At 39.6% G+C, this 26575-nt stretch overlaps 1 protein-coding gene across 1 annotated transcript in view; it reads right to left on the bottom strand.

Annotated features, from left to right (window-relative positions):
- The window catches only part of VWA3B (von Willebrand factor A domain containing 3B), a 254156-nt gene that overhangs the window by 33857 nt on the left and 193724 nt on the right, over positions 1–26575 (bottom strand). The window lies entirely within an intron of this gene.

Genomic DNA, 26575 nt, shown 5'->3' on the forward strand with positions numbered 1-26575 from the left:
CTAATAGTCTACTGGCCTTGCTTGCTGCAGCTTTGCATTGCATGCTATTGTTGAGTGTCATCTACTAGGACCCCCAGGTCCTTTTTCATCCTCAATTTCCCCAGAAGTTCTCCCCAAAGTACGTAAATTGCATTCATATTTTTAGCCCCCAAGTGCACAACTTTACATTTTCCTACATCTAACTTAATTTGCCATATAGTTGCCCACCCCTGTGTTGTAACAGTTGTTATATCCTGGAATGGTGTTATTACCATGCTTAACTTTGTATCATCAACAAAGACTGAGATTGAACTTATTATACCAACCTCTATGTCTTTTGTGAACAAGTTAAACAGAATTGGTCCCAGGATAGAGCCTTGGAGTAACCCAACTACAACTCAAGACCATTGAGAATATATGCTGTTTTTCACCACCCTTTGGACACGCTCCTGTAACCAGTTTCCAGTCTAGGTACATACACTATCGCCAATGCCAACAGACCTCAATTTATAAATTAAGCATTTATGGAGTACTGTATCAAATGCTTTGACACTATCTAGATGCTCTACATCCACAGACCTTCCTCTATCCAGATTACAGCTTACTTTCTCACAGAATGTTATTTGATTTGTCTGGCAAAAAAGATCCTTCATAAATCCATGCTGGTAGCCACTGATACTATTTTCATCAGCAAAATCTTACATATAGTCTCTTATCATTACCTCCAATAGTTTACAAACTTTTGATGTTAGGCTGACTGGCCTGTAGTTTCCAAGAATGTATCTTGGTCCTTTTTTGAATATTGATACAAAGTTAGATTTTTTGCCAGTTAGCCAGTACCATTCCAGTCAGAAAGCTGTCCTTAAACATTAGGAATAATGGTCTGGCAATGATGTGGCTACATTTTTGAGTACTCTCCGGTGTAAGCCATCTGGCCCTGCTGATTTGTTCACAGTTTTTCCAACCTTTTTAGAACACTGGCGTCTGTGAACCACAAGGATGCAATCCATGCTGTGTTGCTAACAATACCATCTTGTCTATTATACCCCTCCTTCTCCATTGTAACAACTGAGGAGAAGAACATATTTATCACAAACGCCTTCTCCTTTTTTCACTTGTAACCAACTTCCCCTGATTATCCTTTATAGGGCCAATATGATCTGACTTTTTTGCTCCTCAGCTAAGTGTCTGTTGTTGTGGTCTATTTTTGCTGCCCTGATCATGCTTAAACTGTGACTGGGCCCCTAAACTCTCCTAGGGTAGGCATTTTGCAGAACTAGAAGTCTTGGCATAAATACTGAGGCTTATACATTTAAATGCATATATACAGTTGTGACCAAAATTATTCAACCCCCACTGAAATTGAGTGTTTTGGCCAGTTTGACATTGCTTTTGATCATTCAGTCATCTTGCTTACATTTACATTAAAGAGGCACTTGTAGGTCAGACAAATATAACATAACAGTTATAATGAAATAACCACAAATGTCTTTTCTGTGCTCACAGCATTATCAGTTTTATTCAACCCCCAAGTGACATTCAATCTTAGTACTTAGTACAGCATCCTTTTACAGTTATAACAGCTTTTAAACGTGAAGCATAGCTTGACACAAGTGTCTTGCAGCGATCTACGGGTATCTTCGCCCATTCTTCATGGGCAAAGGCCTCCAGTTCAGTCACATTCTTAGGCTTGCGCACTGCAACTGCTTTCTTTAAGTCCCACCAGAGGTTCTCAATCGGATTTAAGTCTGGTGACTGCGATGGCCACTCCAAAATGTTCCAGCCTTTCCTCTGCAACCATGCTCTAGTGGACTTGGAGGTATGCTTGGGATCATTGTCCTGTTGAAAGGTCCAACGTCTCCCAAGCCTCAGGTGTGTGACGGACTGCATCACGTTTCCATCCAATATCTCCTGGTACTGAAGAGAATTCATGGTACCTTGCACACGCTGAAGCTTCCCTGTACCTGCAGAAGCAAAACAGCCCCAAAGCATGATTGACCCTCCACCATGCTTCACAGTAGGCAAGGTGTTCTTTTCATCATAGGCCTTGTTCTTCCTCCTCCAAACATAGCGTTGATCCATGGGCCCAAACAGTTCTAATTTTGTTTCATCAGTCCACAGAACACTATCCCACAACTTTTGTGGTTTGTCCACATGGCTTTTGGCATACTGCAGTCGACTCTTCTTATTCTTTGGAGACAGCAAGGGGGTACGCCTGGGAGTTCTGGCACGGAGGCCTTCATTACGCAGTGTGCGTCTTATTGTCTGGGCTGAAACTTCTGTACCCACATCTGACAAATATTTTCTCAGTTCCTCAGCAGTCACACGGGGACTTCTCTCCACTCTACGCTTCAGGTAGCGCACAGCAGTCGAAGTCAGCATCTTCTTTCTGCCACGACCAGGTAGCGTTTCAACAGTGCCCTTTGCCTTGAATTTGCGAATGATGCTTCCTAAGGTGTCTCTTGGTATGTTTAACATCTTTGCAATCTTCTTATAGCCATTGCCCTTCCTGTGAAGAGAAATCACCTCTTCTCTTGTCTTCCTGGACCATTCTCTTGCCTTCACCATGTTTGTAACCACACCAGTAAATGTCTAGAAGGAGCTGAGTATCACAGTCATTTTAAAGCTGCCTAATTGGTGCTTATTATGCTTGATTGCTGCTCGGTGACATCCACAGGTGTTTTCAATACCTGATGGAAAGCACCTGTATGAACCTCTGTTCTTCAGAGTGGTAGTCTTTAAGGGGTTGAATAATTGTGGCAATGAAGAAACCACATAAGAACCATTTACTACTGTATTACATAAACAATTGATGTCATTTTAGTTGCATTTGGGTAGTTACAACGTCCTTGTAGGATTTGATTCTGAATACAATTCCAAATGTACACTATAGTCCCTAAACCCCTTTACAGCATTGGGGGTTGAATAATTTTGGTCACAACTGTATGCGACAAAGACTGGGCATCACAGTGTCAAGGTGACAAATAACACTGGTAAACTAGTTGTAGCAGAGAAGGATGTCAAAGTTAGTCCTCTGATTAGAGGCAGATAGGTTTTGCCCACAAATGAGAGTAGTTTACTCTTAGTCAGGGCTCCTCCCATGGAGACCCTTGCTGCAGAGTTAAACTGGCTACAGATGGATTGACATTCAGCTGGTTCATCAGTGACCGGCCAAATTTTGATCCATGTGTGACCGTGCCTGTTCAATAGAAGTTGATTGTTAGAGCGCCTTTTGTCAAACAGGCTTGTTAGAAACTTTTTCTTGATCAGTCAGCTGCAGTAACTGATCAGTGTATTCTGACAGCACAGAGTCCCATTGTCAGGATACAATGGCTCAGCTGGGGAGATTTCTACCTCACCTGTGTGGTTGGGGGGGATCAGTTTAAAAAAAACTGCCAGCTTAAAGGATAAGTTCACCTTTGGGAACATTTTACATGTTCCATCTGTTTTTAGGGTGAAACATGTAACATATTCCAACTGCTTCAGCCTCCCGCTGATCTCCCCCCCTCATTGTGACAGTGGGCTGGGGAACTTCTCCCTGCACCCGCTGTCACAATTTGAAAAGAACATGGCTCTGCCCACATGGCCGCGTCAGTCATTCACAGAGATCTGTGAATGAATAAACTACATGTACCGACAGCCTTTGCAGCTGACAGCTTGTAGCTCTCCATGCACTACCAGGGCGCTAATGAGTGCTCTAGGTAGTTTATCGAGTCTTCCTGTCATTGTGTAACTGCCTTCCTGTACGAGGTACAAGCATACAGATACACTGACAGCCTGAGATTGCACCAGCGATCTGCTGATTAAGGGTACAGTGCTTTACAGGCTCCTAAAATAAATAAATACACATTTTTTTCCTACACAAATGTGCAGTTATTTTTTTAAAAAAGGTGAATTTATCCTAACATATACCCAATGAAGTGACAGGCCTCAAGTGATACACAGATGAAACAAATACACCGCACACAGGAACAGAGCTGGGGCTGTCAATCACATGCTGTGCCCTCCCCTGTCAACATTTTTCTCTTGCTGTCAGGAAGTGACTCACGCTTATAGCAGAGGAACGGGGCAGTAGTGTTTTGGATTGAGACAACCACACACTATAGAAGAATATGCTTTTTTCATATTTCATGTCTGAGGTTTACAACCACTTTTAGTCTGTGCTGGAACAATTTGTGTGACAAATTTGCCAGGGGGTCAAAAACATGTTTCACCATATTGTGTCCAACTGACCCCTGCAAGGGTAAACCTTTCTGTGTTGTTGTTGTGTTGTCAAAAAAACATGGGCATGAATCCCTAAAAAGCAGTTTGGCATGTGGACTGGCTCATTAAAAGTTCTCCATTAGATGCTGATCCTTACAATACACACATACAATTATTCCTGTATATATATTGTATATGAATATGTGTGTGTGTGACCTAAATTCTAACATACACATGGTGAGGGGCTCCAGGGTTTTTGGCTGATGTGAAGGAGACAAACTTTGATTCTCAGAGTCCTAGTAAATTCTGTTCTGGAAAACGCTTTGGGTAGGATAAAGCCTTCAGTTTCAGCTGTCTACAGGCCTTTATATATGCAAGCTGAAGATGACTGATGCAGGGCTCCCTTTCTGGCTCTCTTTGTTGTGGGGGGCTACTATTGAATGAAGAGGCTGAGTGCTGACAGAACAAGGAGAATGTACTGTGCAACAAGTGCTGCCTGTTTTGTGGAGAACCCATTAGAGGGGCACCTTGTTAGTGAGGAATGGAACTGAATTTAGTAAATGGCTCAGATGAACAGATGCTTTATTTGTTTTATGCTATGGACTTGCTGTAAAAAGCATTGAAACTGTTCCTATGTGTTCCTATCATGTGAATGGTTTACCACTGTCAACACCATTTGTGCTTGCCCCCCTTACAACTTGTTGCTCAGATATGGACAGCACCTTAGAGAGACACACACCTATTGCTGAATTATATGCAGGAGCCTATAATACAGTTCGTGCTGGCAATGCCAACCAGCAAAAAAGGAACTACTTTACTGCCCAACAGGTGGAACAGCTGACTGTAGGCTACCAGGCCCCCTTGGAGTGACAACAGCAGGGGAACCAATCTACAACAGCAGATACAGACTGATGAGGGCACTGGGGCTGACAATTTTGTGGCCTGCTGCTGCACTCTTCATACTCTACATGTAAAGATTTGTTTGTAATACGGTACCTTATGGTACCTGCTAAAGTGATACACAAATAGCATAATGCTTAAATTCAGGCCTGCACCAGCCAACTAGAATTAATTTGTTATGGCCAAATAAGACACAACTATACGACTTCATTAGTAGCAGTTTCAAGATATATCAGAGATATGGGATTTTGCCCCTTTATTTCTGTTTAACAGCTATAGTAAGGGCTGCAAGAAATTTCCATTGAAAGGCTATATTTTCCCCTGGCACTCTGATGTTTTAACGTCATTTAACTCTACATGACTGTTCAAGCAATCTTCAGAACACGGGCAAGGCAATTATCTCTCCCCAGTGGTGAGGAAAAGTGTGATAGTACTGACAATTTCTGTGCTCTCGTACAAAATGTTCACTTAATGGTAAAAACAAACAGCCAATATATTCACTTCAGAACACTGACACATTTCCTATCCACTCTGAACAGTTATCAAACTCTGCAATATTGTTTACAAGCTGTACAATATGTGATTATTGCAAAAACACCTTTCTGCATTTAAATTTGGGAAATAAAAAACTGACAAAAAAGTACTAGTCAATGACCCCTGTATAAGATAAACAATGCAACCTGGTAGTGTTGTATTATGTTTTTAATCATATTATTTAACTTGCCTAAACTGATAGTGCCAGTAAACTCATATAAATGGTTGATTATTTACTAAAGCAGTTTTAAACCCAAAAGCAAACATGTATTTTATTGCAGCTTACCAATTCTTAGTTGTGATGGCTGAATTCATTTTCTTTTTTAGGGTTCCTTTCTTCTATTTTCATCTGAGATCTATCCATCAAGTTTGTTGTTTTCCAAAAGCATAAGCTCTCCAGCAGAATGTATTAGTTACAGAAATGAAACATACCATTTACCACTGGCAGAGGTGCTTAAAATGATCAGCCTTTATTTATTGTATTATGTATTTATTGTAGTATGTAAAACCTTTATCCCAAAAGGAGAAAAACTGCTGTAACTGATTATAAAATGTGAACTGGAGTTTGGATTCAACTCGTTAGTGTATTTAAATCTTCTAATACAGCTAACACTCCCCTCCCCCTCGACTGACAATGCTGCCATCTTCTGTGCTCCCTAATCCAGAGTAGGGTCATGATAATAGAGAAGGTGTATTACTGGCCAGATCACCAGGTGAAAACAGAAGAAAGAAAGCCTAAGAAATGAAAATGGATACAGCCATCACATCTAAGGATTGGTAAACTGCAATATGATACATTTTTGGTTTTGAATTTAATAGTGCTTTAACCTTCCTGGCGGTATGATTATTTCAGATTTTTGGTGCTGAAAGCGGTACCATTTTTTTGCATGGAAATATGTATTTTTTTTATTGTAGGCTGTAATTTTTAGGAAAAACTCACTGAAATCTGTCCGAACAAGAGTCTATTAAACATCCCGGGTATGATAAAATTTGAAACACAAAATCATAAATTATAATTTAATAAATAATCATAAAAATAATATAAAAATAATAAAAAATTTAATTCAATAATATAATCAAACCAAAAACACTGAAATGTGAAATAGAGCGCCAAGTTTGCACATTGCTGAGCTCAGTCGCAAAATCGTTTTCAGTTTCTGATGACGAATTTCCCCCACGAATCATTATCACTCATTCTGCAAGTGGTTCTGATTTACTATCGCTGTTCTCTAGCTGATCTAAACCGCTTTTGACCTAAAGGGACACTTTTTGGACGCCATGGACATTTCTCAGTTTCCAGGCAGAAAGAACAGACAAAATGCAGGCAGGGCGCAGGACAAAGCACTCGGGACAATATGTATGTGAAATAGGTTGAAACAGCAATGTTTTACTGTGTAAAATGTAAAAAAAAAAAAATGAAATTTTTTAAAATTTTTAAATTTCCCGCCGCCGGCGGCGCCCGTACGTCCCGACGTCACAGGGACAGGACACAGAAGCCGGATGCCGGCATCGGCCGGAGGAGATGGCCGGGGACGCTGCAGGGGACACATCGTGGGAGCGCAGGGTAAGATAAGTGAAGAACACATGCCGGAGCAGCGCCGCATGGTATTCCCGAGTGTAGCTCGGAGTTACCGCTTTTGGTACTGAAATGTTACCCCGAGCTACACTCGGGAATACCGCCAGGGAGGTAACCAGGTTGTTTAATTCTAGTTGGTCATGTTTTTGTAGAATAAGTAGGCACTGTTTGTTTTGACATGCATATGCATATGTTCAGTCTGAATCTTGTACCTTAGAGTTATACAGTATATCAAAACCCTGCCTCTTAATACTGTTTCCCAATAGAGTACTGGATCTTTTGGGACCAAATCTCAGTATAACTGGGACATGGTCAAAGATCAATTTAAGTTGAATTTCACTATGTTGAATGTGCAATAACAAAGCGCTACTAACAAGGATCAAATCCAACCTTGAAAAAGAACCATAGACTGTAGAGCAATGCGTGATTTTAAATGTACAGTATACAGTTGTGTCCAAAATTATTCAACCCCCACTGAAATTGAGTGTTTTGGCCAGTTTGACATTGCTTTTGATCATTCAGTCATCTTGCTTACATTTACATTAAAGAGGCACTTGTAGGTCAGACAAATATAACATAACAGTTATAATGAAATAACCACAAATGTCTTTTCTGTGCTCACAGCATTATCAGTTTTATTCAACCCCCAAGTGACATTCAATCTTAGTACTTAGTACAGCATCCTTTTACAGTTATAACAGCTTTTAAACGTGAAGCATAGCTTGACACAAGTGTCTTGCAGCGATCTACGGGTATCTTCGCCCATTCTTCATGGGCAAAGGCCTCCAGTTCAGTCACATTCTTAGGCTTGCGCACTGCAACTGCTTTCTTTAAGTCCCACCAGAGGTTCTCAATCGGATTTAAGTCTGGTGACTGCGATGGCCACTCCAAAATGTTCCAGCCTTTCCTCTGCAACCATGCTCTAGTGGACTTGGAGGTATGCTTGGGATCATTGTCCTGTTGAAAGGTCCAACGTCTCCCAAGCCTCAGGTGTGTGACGGACTGCATCACGTTTCCATCCAATATCTCCTGGTACTGAAGAGAATTCATGGTACCTTGCACACGCTGAAGCTTCCCTGTACCTGCAGAAGCAAAACAGCCCCAAAGCATGATTGACCCTCCACCATGCTTCACAGTAGGCAAGGTGTTCTTTTCATCATAGGCCTTGTTCTTCCTCCTCCAAACATAGCGTTGATCCATGGGCCCAAACAGTTCTAATTTTGTTTCATCAGTCCACAGAACACTATCCCACAACTTTTGTGGTTTGTCCACATGGCTTTTGGCATACTGCAGTCGACTCTTCTTATTCTTTGGAGACAGCAAGGGGGTACGCCTGGGAGTTCTGGCACGGAGGCCTTCATTACGCAGTGTGCGTCTTATTGTCTGGGCTGAAACTTCTGTACCCACATCTGACAAATCTTTTCTCAGTTCCTCAGCAGTCACACGGGGACTTCTCTCCACTCTACGCTTCAGGTAGCGCACAGCAGTCGAAGTCAGCATCTTCTTTCTGCCACGACCAGGTAGCGTTTCAACAGTGCCCTTTGCCTTGAATTTGCGAATGATGCTTCCTAAGGTGTCTCTTGGTATGTTTAACATCTTTGCAATCTTCTTATAGCCATTGCCCTTCCTGTGAAGAGAAATCACCTCTTCTCTTGTCTTCCTGGACCATTCTCTTGCCTTCACCATGTTTGTAACCACACCAGTAAATGTCTAGAAGGAGCTGAGTATCACAGTCATTTTAAAGCTGCCTAATTGGTGCTTATTATGCTTGATTGCTGCTCGGTGACATCCACAGGTGTTTTCAATACCTGATGGAAAGCACCTGTATGAACCTCTGTTCTTCAGAGTGGTAGTCTTTAAGGGGTTGAATAATTGTGGCAATGAAGAAACCACATAAGAACCATTTACTACTGTATTACATAAACAATTGATGTCATTTTAGTTGCATTTGGGTAGTTACAACGTCCTTGTAGGATTTGATTCTGAATACAATTCCAAATGTACACTATAGTCCCTAAACCCCTTTACAGCATTGGGGGTTGAATAATTTTGGACACAACTGTATGTGATATAGTACAAAATATGATAACTAAATTAGATCTTACAGAGATGCTGAGTTCTTCAGATTCAGCAATAAATCTGGTAGATCAATAGTTAATCTGGGGAGGAGTCAACGTAAGATCCATCATGAAATGTCTATTAAAAGATATACAGTTGGCGGCAATATTAAAGAATACGTTCACCTGAGGGAACATGTTACATGTTCCATCCATTTTTAGGGTGGAACATGTAACATATTTCCACTCCTGCAGCCTCTTGTCGATCCCCCCCCCCCCCCCATGTCATTGGCTGATGTGTTCTCTTGCTAATGCCAAAGTTTATAGGCTGCTCAGTCATCTGATCCTGAAAAGGGGAAGAAGTTCTTGAAATGCATCCCAGTCTCCTCTATCCTGGTGGAAGCCCTTTCCTTCCTAAATGCTGATATCAGGCCCAGATGGTATGCCCACTGAGTTTCACAAAGCTCTTATGGATGGTCTGACAGGTCCACTTATGTCCCTATACAGCTATCTCTTGGCCATAGAACATTTAGCCGTTTTACTTCTATCCTCTAACCCTCTATCAATTAACAGCCATAAAAATTACCTAGTCCAAAATATAATCAGCTTTATCTGCAGATGACATCGTGCTTTTCTTATCTATCCCTAAATCACATCTCCCACATCTCATTATGCACATCAAACACTTCAACTAATTCTCACTATAAATTGCTTAAAGAGCAAACTGCTTTTTCTTAGCAAATACCAAAGGATGATGGAACATGGTAAAAGCAATATAATATTCTGTAAAACAAACAACACACCACCTTATCTATTTTGAAATCCACATAACAAGAAACACTCTCAATATCTATGGTTTATATTTCAAAACAGTTATAGCTAAGATTGTGACAGAACTTAATTCTTGGATGAATCTGCTTGTCTATTCTTATGGGACACTGTCATCCTAACCTCCCCAATTTCTGGAAATACAGCCTTGCTTGCCTTTTGCAAAATCATGAATCCTTACACTAAATCTCAGACTGAATCTGAGACAGTCTACAGTTGGACTCTTAGAGGTCTATTACACTCAATCCTCCACTCCCTACCACCTGCAATGGAATGAAACATTCTCTTGAAAGACACTATAATTGCATTGAGAAAAAACAGCAAAATACTGTATATTCCTGGACCTCTTACTCCACGTTTCCAATAAAAACAACTCCGTATTTTCCCAAAAGCAAATACTACATTACCTCCTGGGAATCTCAAGCTATTGAAAGTGTACAAGTCTTCTTAGAAGTATACAATAAGCTAATATTTTTCTCCCTGCTAAGACTGAAATATGCTCTTTTTGCTAATCATATTCTATATTACACTCAAGTTAAAAGTCATCTATTAATTAATATTAATGGACCAAAGGTAATTAAAAGCCCATCACACACTTCAACATCCCTCTATGAAAAAATAAATTTCCTGGATATTTCCATTTATTAGAAAAATAACAAATGAAAGACGACGCACTTCATTTCTAATGGGCCTCATGTATCCAAATACCCCCATAAACACCCTAGAAATAGCTGAGACAAACAGCAAATACTGAAATGGACCATTCTAGTGAGATATGGAGAGAAATTCAGCTCAAAATTATCCATACGGTTTTTTTATGCCTTCGAGCTTCCTATCCATTTGAACTCCTAAAATTCATGGCTTACAAACAGCCCCAATTGTAACCATCAAAAAAGCAATTTAGAACATTTGCTATGAACTTGTCCATGTACAGATATATTTTTCCATCATACATATAGTCATGGCCAAAAATATTGGCACCCCTGCATTTCTGTCAGATAATGCACCACTTCGCCCAGAAATTTGTTGCAATTACAAATGTTTAGGCATTCTCATGTTTATTTCTTTAGTTTGCATTGGTGTGACACAAAAAAGTGGAGAAACAAAAAGCCAAATTTGACACATTCCACACAAAACCCCAAAAATTGACTGGACAAAATTATTGGCACCCTCAATTTAATATTTGGTAGCACACCCCTTGGAAAAAATAACTGAAATCAATCGCTTCCTGTAACCATAAATGAGTTTCTTACACTTCTCTACTGGAATTTTGGAGCACTCTTCTTTTGCCAACTGCTCCAGTTCTCTCAGATTGGAAGGGTTCCTTTTTCCCAATTACTGTTTTAAGATCTCTCTACAGTGCTCTATGGGATTGAGATCTGAACTAATTGCTGTCCAGTTCAGTATTCTCCAGCGCTTTGTCTGAAATTTCTGGATGCTTTCTGGATGCTTTCTGACGTATGCTTTGGGTCATTGTCCTGCTGTAAGACCCATGACCTCTAACAGGAGACTTAACTTTCTGACACTGGGCCCTATATTGCACCCCATAATTCTTTGGTAGTCTTCAGATTTCATAATGCCATGCACAAGGTCAAGACATCCAGTGCCTGAAGCAGCAAAGCAACCCCAAAACATCAGTGAGCCTCCACCATGTTTGACTGTAGGGACTGTATTCTTTTCTTTAAAGGCCCAGTGGGTGATGGAAATCAAAAAGCAGATACTGGTTTGTCTAGGTAGGTTTCCTGTAGACCTCGAAGTGCAAGTCCCCCGTCCCCTAACATGTAACACGCAGTATAAAAAATGTGTTATTTGGTGCCTCTTCCCATATACACTAGTATTTATCCACTGAGTTTATGTTTGGGAGTAACATATTACCTGAAAAAGACCATCTACATCAATGTGGAAAAGCTATCCTGGAACAAGTGTGGGGGCCATCTGTCTTCCATATCATGCTATTTTAACATATCTACCCTGGTGTTTTAATAACAATTCACACAATGAGCCATGTAATTCAGGGAACTAACACCTCTGCAGGCTTCCTGACACAGGCAATAGGATTATGTAACTAGAACAAGTGCCTCCACAACTTTCAGACCTTCCAATCTGTTCTTGAACAATCAACATATACACATTCCATGGTTACTGAATTAAGGTGTTTTAAGGAGTAAATATAAATGCTGGGGTATCTTCCTGACACTCACGGGAGCTGAATAAATGGCTTGGCTAGGCTATGAAATGCCTTCAACATTTTATAACAAGTCAAGCTGAATGTAACTAATACTAGCTATATCATGACCTGGATAAATGAGAACTTCCACAGATGTTTGAGGAAATAGATTTTAAGCCAAATGACAGTACATAAAAAATAAGTGGTAAGAATAGACCTGCATATTTAGGTATAATCTTATTTAACATTTAAAATATAGAAAAAAAAATGTGTCTACTGTGATGCTGAATACAGTATATAGATAGGGCAACATTAAGATTACAGCCTTCAATCTGTGTAATAAAATTGCCAGTTGCATATACCACTTTGCCTGAAATTGAGTTCATCTGACATTTTTTAACGTAATTTCTACCTTAACTCAAACTTTTATAAAGATACATTATGTGCTGAGAACAGAAGCGTATCATTGTATGAAAAATGACTACTAATACATGTATATTTGCAGAAATGCGCCCAAACCTTGGATGGAAAAAGGTAGAAAATAAACAAAATTATGCTTGCTTGTTACAGAGAATCAACTATACACTGACCTTTCCCACACATTTTTCCTCTTCTATTTTCTATTACCTATTTTGCACCACAGTATTCTCTTAAAGCAAACTGAAAGAGTCTGTTTAAAGCTTTACCAATTTATCAAATGGATGTCAAAGGGCATTTTAGCTATGCAATTATAACCTAACCCCAGCAAAATAGAAAACCATTTAACACTCAATGCCCATAAAAATATTGAAAAACTTAAAGTGCTGGTCTCCACAGAAAGTTCTCTCTTCCACTGGATGGTCTTACTTTTGCTACCTTAGTCTCTGGTCACACTGGATGCGAATTGGCATGCGATTGGCATGCCATACGACTTGCAAATGGCATGCCAAGTCGCACCCTATTGTCCGCAATTACAGCAGTCATAACAGTGCAGTTCCGACTTGGTCGGAGACGCACTGATTTCTAAAGTAGTACATGAACTACTTTTGGTGCGATTTGCATAGACATCTGTGTCAGATGTCTTGCAAATTGCACCTGAAATTGGCATGTTATCTGACTTTGAAATCGTGCGACTTCACTGTAAGTCGCACGATTTCAAAGTTGGGTTTAGTATGACTGGGGTATTAAAGTCACTAAAAGCAAAAGTTTTTTTTCATTTTGGATAGAGTAAGGTAGGGTTATAACCACTGTCATTTTTTTGCCATCTGTATCCATTTGGGGAGATTTCTCATCACTTCCTGTCCCCCAGCTAAAACAGAAAGTGAGTAAAAATCCCTCCAAAGTGAGGGAATCTTGGCGTAAAACCAGGGTTACCAGAACTAGTGTCTCCATTGGAAGATTTCCCCTCTATTCTGTTCTCTTAGCAATACCCATTTTCCTCCGTAACATTTCATCTAGATACTTTCCAGATTAATTTTCTTGTTTTAAAGTGTGGGATATAGAGGAAAGCAATGTGGTCAATGTTTCTCTAAATTTCCACAGAAAGATATTTAAATCCTATGAAAGCCTATAATTGAAGTCACCAAGAAAATGTTTAAGAGTTGAATTGAGATGAAAAGTAATTTTTATAAGTCCAATTTTAGCTAGATATAATTAATTAGTGCAGTCGTTTCCAATCCCTTAAGTAACATGTACATTTTTAAGCTATAATCCTTCAGGATCTATGCAATACAATCTTCTGTCAGGACAAGCTTGTTTCCACAGGAATTAGCCCTACCTGTTTGAATGTTGGACGGTTCAAATGAGAATGTTTCGTTTATATTTTCTTTCCTAATTTATAATGGTCAGGATTAATGTGTGAGTGTTGAAACAAACTATTGTTTACAGAGCTCAGTAGCTGATGGTGAAATTTACATGCAGCTCTAAATGACCCATTCTTATTAGGTGACTCAGTCTGAGGTTTTAATGAAAGCCAGTCTGCCTGAAGAGCGACAACTACTGCTGCATTCTGTTTAGTAATTAATTTTCCGTTACTAAGTATCAAATTGTATACAGATAAAAAAAAACTGAAGTAAAAAATACCCAAATAGAATACTCCCATCACACACATTCCTGGGGATGTATTGAAGCAAGTGGATGCTGTACCAATGGAAATCATTATTAACACAAATCAAAACATATATCACCCACACACCATGGATCTGCAAGACAGTGTCCAACATCACAGCAGTAAATTCAGGGCCAAGCAGGACCCCTTCATCAGGCATGCCCCGAAGGGTCGCATTTTATTGCTGTGATATGAATTTAATAAATTTTTGGGTACGCGATCTTGGAGATTCATAGTGTGGTGGCGATATAGGTTTTAAATTCTGGACTGCTAAAAGTATTATTAAAAGCATTTTGCTATAAATATTTGTAATAGATAAAATAAATAAATATTTGTAACATAAGTATAAAAAATAAATACAGTATGGTGATCTTGTAAAAAAAAAAAGAGCTGTTCTGTGTGTTAGGCTCCATGCACACTTGGTGTTTTGATAACGCTGGTAACATTAGCTTTGTAAAGTCACGTTAACAAAGTTTTTGCATTAGCGTATAGTGGTGCTTTGCCAAGTTTAGCGGCGTTTTCCCGTGTTTGCGGTTTTTAGCGTGTTAGAGCGTTTTTACAGCTAAAAAACTCCTCTAGAAACCCACTAGTCCTGGGTTTTTTCCAGCCAAAAAACATCCCTGCTAAAAAATGTTGATTACAGTCCATGTGTGCATGGACACATAAGATAACATGCTGGGGAATATACTGACTGTAGAAAAAAATGTCAAAAGCCAAAACAGCCGCTGTAAAAGCGTCCAGCGTGCATGAGGACTTATACATACTTGATGTGTTATCTCAAGAGCCTGATTAGCCCTCCCAGTTTTTATCTTTGGACTACAGATCAATTAGGCTTTATGTTGTGTAGAACAGAGTAGGAGTGGGTCTGTGTAATTTAACAAAAGACAAATGGGAGGGCTGAGAACAGTCCTACCTCCACGGTTGAGCTGCATTTTTACCCCCCTCATCTGTTCCCCTTTAGCTGGAAAGACAGCAGCCGAGGGTGTACAGATGCCATGGAATTAAAGTGTTGGCACTACCGCCCATTGAATGTGGCCAATTCAAGTAAATGGGGCCAGGCAGCATCTGCACTGCAATCATGTGCAATGCACATGTTTGTGGCACAGTAGTCCAGCATTTGAGAAGTAAAACAGGCTCTCTGAAGAGTGCTCTGAATATGGATGGTTCTTCAGAAAGTACTGCAACTGTAAATGAGGCCTAAGGGAATTTTTATATAGTGTCAGATGATGGCTTTAAAGTTTATGATGATGGCTTTAACCACTTGCCCTCCAGAGGATTTACCCCTCTTCCTGACCAGGCTATTTTTTGCAATACGACGCTGCGTTACTTTAACTGATAATTGCGCAGTCATGCAACGCTGCACCCAAATGAAATTTATGTTCTTTTTTCCCACAAATGGAGCTTTCTTTTGGTGGTATTTGATTGCCTGTGCATGTTTTATTTTTTGTGCTCTAAAAAAAAAGACAGACAATTTGGAGAAAAAAACAATATTTTTGACTTTTTGATATTAAACATGTCCAGTAAAAAAAATTTAGAAATCAAATTTCATCATAAATTTAGGCCAAAATGTATTCTGCTACAATCCCAATACGTGTACATTAATTGGTTTATGTGAAAGTTATAGCATTTACATGTGGTGGTATAGATAATGGGATTTTTTTTCTATTAGTAATGGCGGTGATCAGCGACTTATAGCGATTCTGACACTGGGGGGAACTTACTTGGTGTCTCAGACATCCCCAGTGACACCAATACAGTGATCCGTGCTAATAAAAAGCACAGACACTGTACTAATGGCACTGGGCAGGAAGGGGTTAACATCTGGGGTGATCAAAGGGTCAACTGTGTGTTGTTTTATTATGTGGTGTGCCACTGTTTCACTGTAAGCACACTGCTTTGTATGGCTCTGTGCAGGAGCTGACAGGGGAAAGATCTGTATTGTTTACATATAGGTCTCTCCCCCATGGGAAATCCTTGGAGATTGCCGGGTGCCAGTGGGAAATCACCAACCGGGACCCGATGATTGACAGCCGAGGCCGCGAAAGGTGCCGCGGGTAGGGCTCGTAAAAGCTGTAAAATCACATATATATATATATATTTGTGTGATTTTGCGCACCCGTGCTGCCCTCTAGGAGTATTTCTGCTAAAGGGCGGCGCGGAAGCAGTTAAAAGAAGCCAAAACATTGGATTGAGTATTGAAAAATAACCTTGTCAACTTTTCATTTTTAGGACCCTGCTAGGTATATACAGGTGAAACTCAAAAAATTAGAATATCATGCAAAAGTTCATTTATTTCAGTATTGCAACTTAAAAGGTGAAACTAATATATGCGATAGACTCATTACATGCAAAGCAAGATAGTTCAAGCTGTGATTTGTCATAAGTGTGATGATTATGGCTTACAGCTCATGAAAACCCCAAATCCACAATCTCAGAAAATTAGATTACATGCAATCAATAAAACAAGGATTGTACATAGAACAATATCGGACCTCTGAAAAGTAGAAGCATGCATATGTACTCAGTACTTGGTTTGGGCCCCTTTTGCAGCAATTACTGCCTCAATGAGGCGTGGCATGGAAGCTATCAGCCTGTGGCACTGCTGAGGTGTTATGGAAGACCAGGATGCTTTGAGCCTAGAATATTGCACCTTTTCACAATATTCTAATTTTCTGAGATTGTGGATTTGGGGTTTTCATGAGCTGTAAGCCATAATCATCACAATTATGACAAATCACGGCTTGAACTCTCTTGCTTTGCATGTAATGAGTCTATCTCATATATTAGTTTCACCTTTTAAGTTGCATTACTGAAATAAATGAACTTTTGCATGATATTCTAATTTTTCAAGTTTCACCTGTACATCCTCTATATGTCCTTGTGACCATTGTCCAATATTTTAGAGTTGTCACCACAACATGAAATGAATGAAATTTTCTGGTTACAAGTGGGGAATTTCCATCACTTTCTAGAAGTTTCATCTCAATTTCTGTTGTGTCTCCGGGGTAGAAAGTGAAGGAAAATTTCCCCAAAAGGTCATGGACAGCAAAAAATAAAACTGAAGGGGCTTTTAAACTGCTATATTAAAAACCAAAAAGAAAAAAATTACATGCTCCTTTATGGCCAGTTCCTAAAAAGTGAGAGGGAAAATTTGGTAGTTATGGACAACATACATTCCATCCCCCGAACTTTATGCATGGCTCCAATTTAGGCAAAACTAAGAAAATAACTTCACATGAAAAAGGCTTCACATTTCCTTTCCCTTGAATGCTATTCTAGCAGAAACTAATATACAGCCTGCTCTTAGAGCAAACACGTGGACTTTGCACTGCAAAGAGTGTCAACGATGCCATCTCTGATCTTTCATCTGTCACAAGAGCCAATCACTTTCTGTAACCACTGGCAAATCCTGCAAAATCCACTGGACAATCTGTTAATCACAGGTTTAAGTCATACTTAGCATATGTCACTATGCCAGGACACACTTGTGAAAACATGTTTGTAAAGCAAGTCTGTGCACTAAATACAACCAGCAACTGTCCTACTTGTATGGCAAAAGAGATATGTAAAAGAGTTACTATCATTGCTGAATTTATGCATAAAATACAGCCAAATATATATATATCTTGTTTTACAAATAATAATGCAACTCATGGCTTTTGTACATTTAAATGATGTACTCTTCAATGGATTCTAAAGTACTTTTAATTTACAGTAACAAGTCAAATATCTAATATATAATACCGTGCCATGTGTAACAGAAGCACTAGACAACTGAGAAAACTGGTATTTACTTTTCTGCAGCAACATTAAGGATTAGTTTTCGTAACAGGGCTACAACTAATCTCTGACGTCTTGGGAAAGCTAACTGAGAAGTGGCAAAGCAGCTGCCACAAGGAAAAGATGTTCTACAGACAAGAAAATACAGTTAACACACACTGTTGATTCTTATAGTGTCTAATGTTGATGACGTTATTATTATGTAGAACACGTCGATAGAAAATATTTTATCAAGGGAATCTCCTGTGGTGTTCGGTTTGTCTTTTTTTTTTAAATAATTTGACAATAATGTTTCAAATCATTTTATAATTATTTTGTAATATGTAAAAAATACACATGTATTAACATCTAAACATGTCACACTGGATCTGCATGGTATTAGGAATGCCAGTACTGACTTTATTCGGTTTGAGAGGCTGTATTAACGCAAAGGCCTCCCTCCTTTGACTCCATAAAATCTATTTTTTTAATTCAAATATTTTTTAGCATTAAAAAATGTACCAAAAAACAACATACAGGACTATTTTTAGAACATGCAGTGTTCACAGAGGACTGGATCGTTCAAGTTTTTAGCTTAGACAGCTGCTATCAAGCAATTATTATGGATGTCATGCCAAAATACAAAAGTCTGTGCATCTTTTTATGTTTCTTTTTATCAATCTTTTATTAAAGGTAACTGGACTAGGAGCTTGTGCGCTCTCTCATTTCTTGTTGTCTTATTTTTAGAACAACTACTAAGACTTCAGCAGCTAAGACTTGCGTATGACTCCACCTGCTGGCTGCAAGTGGGAATCATAAAACATTTGCATGCAGTGTTTCGTATTATTTGATTTAAAGAATATTTTTTATTAGAGAACATAATAGAAAAATTTAAATATAAATACAGTAACAAGCCAACAGAAGGCAGCATAAGGCTGCATGCACAATCACAGGGAGCACCGACCTTTGTAAGTCAGTGTTCCAAAAGACATCGTCATGTGTACATTGGGACTGTGCAAATGATGCTATTCTGACCACGTGCATTACCACATCTGCTATTTCACAATGGACAGGAAGTTGGAACAAACAGCAAACATGAAAATCTGCGTGCACCTGGGCAAATTTGCCACAGACACGTTTGACATGATTTGGCAAGTTTATGAAGATGCTGCAATGAGTCATTCAAAGAGTTTTGAGTGGCACACGTGCTTCAAGACTGGAACACCACCACTGGAAGATGCCGAAAAATCAAGAAGACCTTCAACGAGCTCAATCCCAGAAATTGTTGCAATATCGAAACCTTTCAGCAACGTGTGCATGATGATCAGGCAATCCTCACATGTGATTTCAACATGTGCCGTGTTGCTGCCAAGTTCGTCCCCAGGCTGCAATGATCTTACTTCCGCACCCACTCTAATCACCAGATTTGACTCCTGCGGACTTTGTCCTCTTCCCGAAGATGAAGATCAAGCTCAGAGGTCACCATTTTGACAACATTGCGGAGATCCAACTGGAATAGCCGAAGGTGCTTGACATACTTTGAAAAGAAGACCTCCGGGACACATTCCAGAAGTGGCAGGAATGCTGGGAGTGCTGTATTGCTGTGAAAGGGGACTATTTTGAAGGTGATAGTGTGTAAATGTGTGTAGTGTGTAGATAAAGTACAACAGTAAACAGAGCTAGTCTTGAAACTTTTTGATACCACCTCGTATATGCTGTATATCATCACAGAAGAAAAAAAGCCATTACAAGTAATGTATTCAAGAGCAATGTCATCTAACACATGTGGCCTCAAAGTATTATTATTCAAATAGGAACTGGAGGAAATGTCTTTATTACCATAGCAAGTCTTTTGTATCATAGGTTGAAGGTAATATAAGTACCTGGCTAGTTGTCACCTCAAATACCATTGGCAATACTTGTGTTTCCACACATTTTTATACATGACCTCTATGATGGGTGATGCTGGCTTAATACCAAACACCGCACTATGCAGGCTAACATCCTTAGGCTCCACTGCCAAGCCACCTTCTACATGCATAAACTGTTCATATATTCCATTCATGAAAACATCCCACAACAGTATTTTTACCTCAAAGACATTTTATATATTACTACTTTATTCTCTGATAGACTGTGAGCTATTTCAACTTCTGTATTTGGCTTATACCTGGTCATAAGCGTGTCCACCTCCTATCTGATTCCTATATACCAGTGATGGCGAACCTTTTAGAGACAGAGTGCCCAAAACTCATGTATTTATCGTAAAGTGACAACACTGCAATTAAACCTGAATTTGCTGACCACCAGCCTAAGGGGGCAAAGTTCCACTGAACACCAGCGCAAGGGGGCAAAGTTTCACTGACCACCAGTGCAAGGGGACAAAGTTGCACTGACCACCAGCACAAGGGGTAAAGTTCCACTGACCACCAGCACAACGGGTAAAGTTCCACTGACCACAAGCACAAGGGGGCAAAGTTCCACTGACCACCAGCACAAGGGGGCAAGGTTCCACTGACCACCAGCACAAGGGGCAATGTTCCACTGACCACCAGCACAAGGGGGCAAGGTTCCACTGACCACCAGCACAAGGGGCAATGTTCCACTGACCACCAGCACAAGGGGGCAAAGTTTCACTGACCACCAGCACAAGGGGGCAAAGTTCCACTGACCACAAGCACAAGGCTAAATTCTTGTGTTAATAAAAAGGAATGTATTAAAGCTCACAGCTAGTCCAATATATAAATCCTTGGCAGCGTACTGACCGACCATGCAAAAGCTCGGACAAGTTGCAGCTCATGACATCATTGCCTGGCGCCACTACTCCTTTCTGAGCATGCGCATGGCCCCTATGTGCACTGTTATTCGATGCTCGGCTGCTGTGGCGACTTGGAGTGCATACCGACAGAGGGGGCTCTGCGTGCCCGTTGCCGCACGCGTGCCATAGGTTTACCATCACTGCTATATACTATTGTAAGCTTTTCCATAATTGGTATGCTTCTCTTTTACTCTAAAATGCTGTAACAATTTTTTCCTACAACTAGTTAACTTTGACAGTGGTGACAGGACAGAGATGTGACAGTGGTCACGGGGTCATTACTTTGCTCTCCTCTACCTTTATTTCTTTGGCCTGTCAGTGTGAGGTAGTGACTGTAGAAAAGAGTGTACACAGCACAGCACAGTTTAAGGGGGTAACTTGGTGGCTGCTGAAGCTACAATGAATTTGTCTTCTACCTCTCCCTATCCTGAAATGGTCTGCGGTAATCCTGGGTCACAGAGAAGGCTGGGGCTTAGAAGGAGTTACCCACACTGTCTGCAGGTAGAAATGACAAATAACTTTTGCTAAACATGGAAAAGCTAGCTCAAAGGTATTTTATCTCAGTGACTGATCAGTTTTACCTGTGTGCTTCTGGACACCTACTGGGCCCTTCCTATCTTTGCCTAGGTCACTTAATATTTGGTCTAGCCCTGATGCATCAGTTTGGTGCCAATGCATGCCAGGCCTGGATCTAGGGGGGTGCCCCCAGGTCTTTAAGAGTGCATCCACTGATCCACGAGGCATTCTGATGGGGGAAACGGATGTAAGCGTTCACTCTGATGGAGGCATTTGATGTAAGGGGAGCTCTGATAGGGACAGTCAATGTAAGGGGGCACTCTGAGGGGGCAAATGATGTCAGACAGAAATCTGATGAGGACAGTTGATTTAGATTTTAGTTGTTCCTCCCAGGTCTTCATGAGTGCATCCACTGATTCATGAGGTACTCTGACGGGGGAATGAGATGTAAGGGGAGCTCTGATGGAGGCATTTGATGTAAGGGGAGCTCTGATGGAGTCAGTCATTGTAAGGAGGCACTCTGAGGGGGCAGTTGATGTCAGAGAGCACTCTGATGGGGACAGTTGATGTAAGGGTGCACTCTGGGGGGGAGGGGATGATGTAAGGAGGCACTTTGATGGGGACCCTGATATAAGGAGGACTTGTTTTTTAAATTATTTTCTAATCTTTAAGTGAGTTTACACTGAATTCTGCACATGACAAAATGCTAGCAAACTCAAAAGCAGACCGGTCATTTGAATAAGCTCATACCAATGAAGATCTTGTGGAAAGTAATTATTATACCTGCCAAAGATTAGTCTTTACAGTAAATATTTACCCATAGAAGAGTAAGTACATTCTATTAATAAGAACTGTACAAGTCTTTCTCTGCTGATAATGCTATTGGGATATAAGAATAAAGAGCTACACTGATTATTCAGTTTGTTTAATTTCCATGAACACAAAAGAATATCCATAATCCTCTGTGTTAATATTTGATTTACTGCAATATAACATCTGGTGTTAAAGGAATTCTACAGGAACAGCATACACTTTCATTCTATAATATTGGTATTGTAATAGCAATGCAAGCAATAGTTATTTTTGACAATTCAATATAAACTTACTTGAAAAATCTCCTTTCATCTTGTGAGTTCTGCCTATCTGATGACCATCTATTTTCATAATTTCCTGGATTTCCTACATGCTCTGCAGCTTCTCCTCTACTGTTTATGTTCAGTTTCCATGGACTACATGTACCATGGTACTTTGGTGCCTGCAAGCAGTGATTCCTGTACCGACTCTACTTCTTGAAACCCCACCTCTGTAGTTCAGAGGACAGACTCTGTGAATTCTGTAACACAGCAGTGCCTACTTACAGAGTTAGTAAATGCATGTCACAGAATACAAGGAAGTAAATGTGTGGGGATCTTCACAAAGTAAGTTTACAAACTTCAAGATCATTCAAATTAATAGGAATAGGCTAGAAATATCTGGAATACAATGTAGAAATTAATATATGATTTTACACTTTTGATCATAGATACCACTTAATGTATGTCTTTTAGGGTAGATTTGGACATGCATTAAAATCTCCCTTGCTTCTGAAGCCTGATTCGGATTCAGATCGTGCTCCAGAGTCTACTGGAAGGCAGTGATGAAGTGATGCAATACCTCCTCACTGCCTGTTTTAACCCCATTTTTGCTGACAATCACGCTGCAACTGCATGCACTGCATGTAGTTGGGGGGCAGTTATGGCACTTCCCCATTTACTTGCATGTGTAGTGTTTGGCGGGCTTGCCACCTGCTGATTGCTACATGTCAAGAGAACTTTTCCACTGGCATAAAGCATTGCGGCCGCAGCATGTAAACAGCCCCATACACTGCCTATTGCAGCTTAAGGGGAGGTGGTAGCAAAATGGCAGCTCAACCATACATTTTTGCTGCCCCAACTGCAAGTTTAAATAAAGCCAAGGATAAAGAAGAAAAAGAATGCTTCTGTTAGTTCCCCACAGCTAAATTACTTTGGGGTAATTATGTTTTGAACACATTGTGGTTGATTTACTAAAACTGGAGAGTGCAAAATCTGGTACAGCTCTGCATAGAACCCAATCAGATTTCAGTTTTTTTGTCAAAGCTTAATTGAACAAGCTGAAGTTAGAAGACTCTGCACTTTCAACTTTCAGTAAATCAACACCAATCAATGTTTGGTGTTAAAATATATTGTCAAAGAACAAGGATGTTATATAAGCATATCATTTTAGAGCAGCTTTTCTCAACCAGGGTGCCTTCATTCTTCTTCAGGGGTGCCTTGGCAAAATGCCCAAAAATTGTATACAAGTCAGCAGGTGGATCAATCCTGCCTTTTAGTACACAAAGCCACAGATTTCCATTTCACTTTTATGACCTTCTAGCTGCCGGAATCCTAACAACTAATGACATCATCAGTTAATACGGAGGATGTCGGGTGCATGCACATCATCCTTGTTTGGCCCTCCCTTGCCCCTCTCCATCAGCCCTGGGGTCACATTAGTAGAGTGAGATAAAACGAAAGATACACACTGGAATAATAGTCTGTACCATTGTACAAAGGTGTATTTGCTTTGAAAGAATAAACCACCTCTAACATTGGATGTACTGGATATGCGTAGAATAGTTTTTTACAATTTAGATTGGGGTGCCTTGAGATTGTGCAGACTTTTAAAAGGTGTCTTGAGATTATCCATAATTTTAAAGGGTGCCTTGACTGAAAAAGGTTGAGAAACGCTGCTTTACAGTGTATTCATGTATCACAATCCAGGAAAAGAGAACAAATCTAGGATGTTTACATTTCCATTACTGTGTTGGCACTTCCTATCCACCAGCAGTAATGTATGCCAGGAGAGCCTAGCAGTGCAGATAAACCAATTATTCTCAGCGAAGGTTCTTCTTTTGAATTTAGCTCATCTGTGTAATTCCATTTATTACTAATCACGAAAAATATCATCTTTTCAAATCTGTTCCTGCTCTTGTCCTCCAGCAGTTCTACATCCAACCACAAGCAATGTATGAAAGGAACCTTCATGAAAATGCAACATTTCCAAATAAACAAATGGCTTTGACACTTTCATTTTTTGGGGCGGGTGTACAGATGGATAAAAGGGGTTTTGCAATCAGTGGCTTACACATTTTGCACTTTGCATGTTGCCTTATTAGATAAACGATACAGGAGGACACCAGATATTGCTACCTATTTTCTGTCATACTCTTAGGGGTAACGTGCAGACCACCACTCACATTCTATAGCCCATTTAGAAAATGCTGGCCATGCGCAGCCCTACAGAAAGCTCTAAGACTGGAGGAGAGCAGGTCATGTGACTTTGACAGGTAACACGACAAGGCTCTCTTCCTGACTTTTCTCCCCCCCCCCCCCAAATTATTTTTAACTGCACCTTGCTGGCTTTGAACTACCAAAACCAGTGTGTGGTGTTTTGTTTTTCTTAAAGCAGCAGTATGCCCGCAGTACAGCTTCTTCTTAAAGGGACCCCATAGTATTGTTGGTCTTGGTCAAAAATGCTATTATTATAATTTCCCTGCCAATAGTTCTGGATATACTGTTGTGCCACATAGGCACATGCCTGACAAACAGTCTGCTTTATTACGTGTTTGTTTTTTGTTTTTTTCTACCATTATCAATAGAAATGATCAGTTATCTCATATTAGATTGCAGTATATACACATTGTCAAAATATTCAACGCTAAATAATAACCAGTAAAGACACTTCTGTGCAAAATAGTAATCCTAACATAGGTATTGCTTTAGGTGCCAAGGTTTGTGTTTAGGTACCCATGATGGTAAATCTAGCCCTGCCTAGCATGGCTCACTGTCAGCACCCAAGGAGTTATTTGCTCTTAAACTTACACTTTGTTAAAATATTACCATTCTGGCTTCCACAAAGTCTTAGTGCTATTGTTGCAGCAGTTATGCCTTTTACTACTTTAGAGCAACCAACTAGCTTCAGGATAGTCAAATTACTCTGCCTTTTAAAATAATGTTCTTGCATATTCTTCCAGCTTTATATAACAGCATCTTCATTTTTCATTGTTATTCATAAACCCATGCAACATAATCTTCTCATTATCCCCTCACACTGTCCCTTTTTAGCATTTACTCCTGTATGGATAACTTGGCATATTTTTAGTTGATATTTGAAAGTATTGGCTAAATATGCTAATTTGTAAAATTTGCAACTGTTTATATTTCTTTTCTTCTTTTTTCTTTTATAATTTATAAAAAAATACTGAATGTCAAATATAAGTTGTTAGCAGAAAATAGAAACCAAAAGCATGCATTAGCAAGATATACCTTTAACCACTTCAATACAGGGCACTTTTACCCCCTTCCTGCCCAGGCAAATTTGTAGCTTTCAGCGCTCTCACGCTTTGAATGACAATTGCGCGGTCATGCAACACTGCACCCAAACTAAATTTTTATCATTTTCTTCACACAACTAGAGCTTTCTTTTGGTGGTATTTAACCCTTTGAGGACCGTAAGATTTTGGAACGCCAAAAGAATAAATGTTTTTGTTTTTAAAGTTTGTACACTTCAGTTGCTGTAACTAAGCCATTTCATGAAATAATTGGAAAAAGCTAGATCCATTTGTTGTTTGTTGATAAGAACTAATATTTTGACTCAAACCAAAAATGAAAAAGAGTTCTAAGTTCTTAATCAGATGATACACGCAATTAAAAACATGGGACAAATACGTCCCTTGGTCCTCATTAATCACCACTGGAGTTTTAATTTTTGCTAAATTAACAAAAAAAGACCAAAAATTAAAAAAAAAAACATGTTTTTCTTTGTTTCTGTTATAAAAGTTTGAAAATAAATAATTGTTCTTCATAAATTCTGCTACATTTCTTTGGTTCAAATAACCCAAATCAGTATTTACTATTTAGTCTGTAGGAAAGTTATAGAGTTCACAAACTATGATACATATTTAAAAATTGATCAATTCTGAAGCACTGACGGTCAATCTAATTTCTTGAGGCTTGAAAATGTCAGAACAGTACAGATATCCCTCAAATGACCCCTTTTTTGCAAAGTAGACAGTCTGACGTATTTCATAACAGGCATGGCGAGTTTTTTGAAGTTGTAATTTTTTTGTCATAATTTTTCGGAAAATGAAGAA

The sequence above is a fragment of the Staurois parvus genome, unplaced genomic scaffold, assembly GCF_062004578.1.
Source record: "Staurois parvus isolate SC_StPar_1 unplaced genomic scaffold, SC_StPar_1.0 ptg000634l, whole genome shotgun sequence".
In the NCBI taxonomy this organism is placed as follows: domain Eukaryota; kingdom Metazoa; phylum Chordata; class Amphibia; order Anura; family Ranidae; genus Staurois; species Staurois parvus.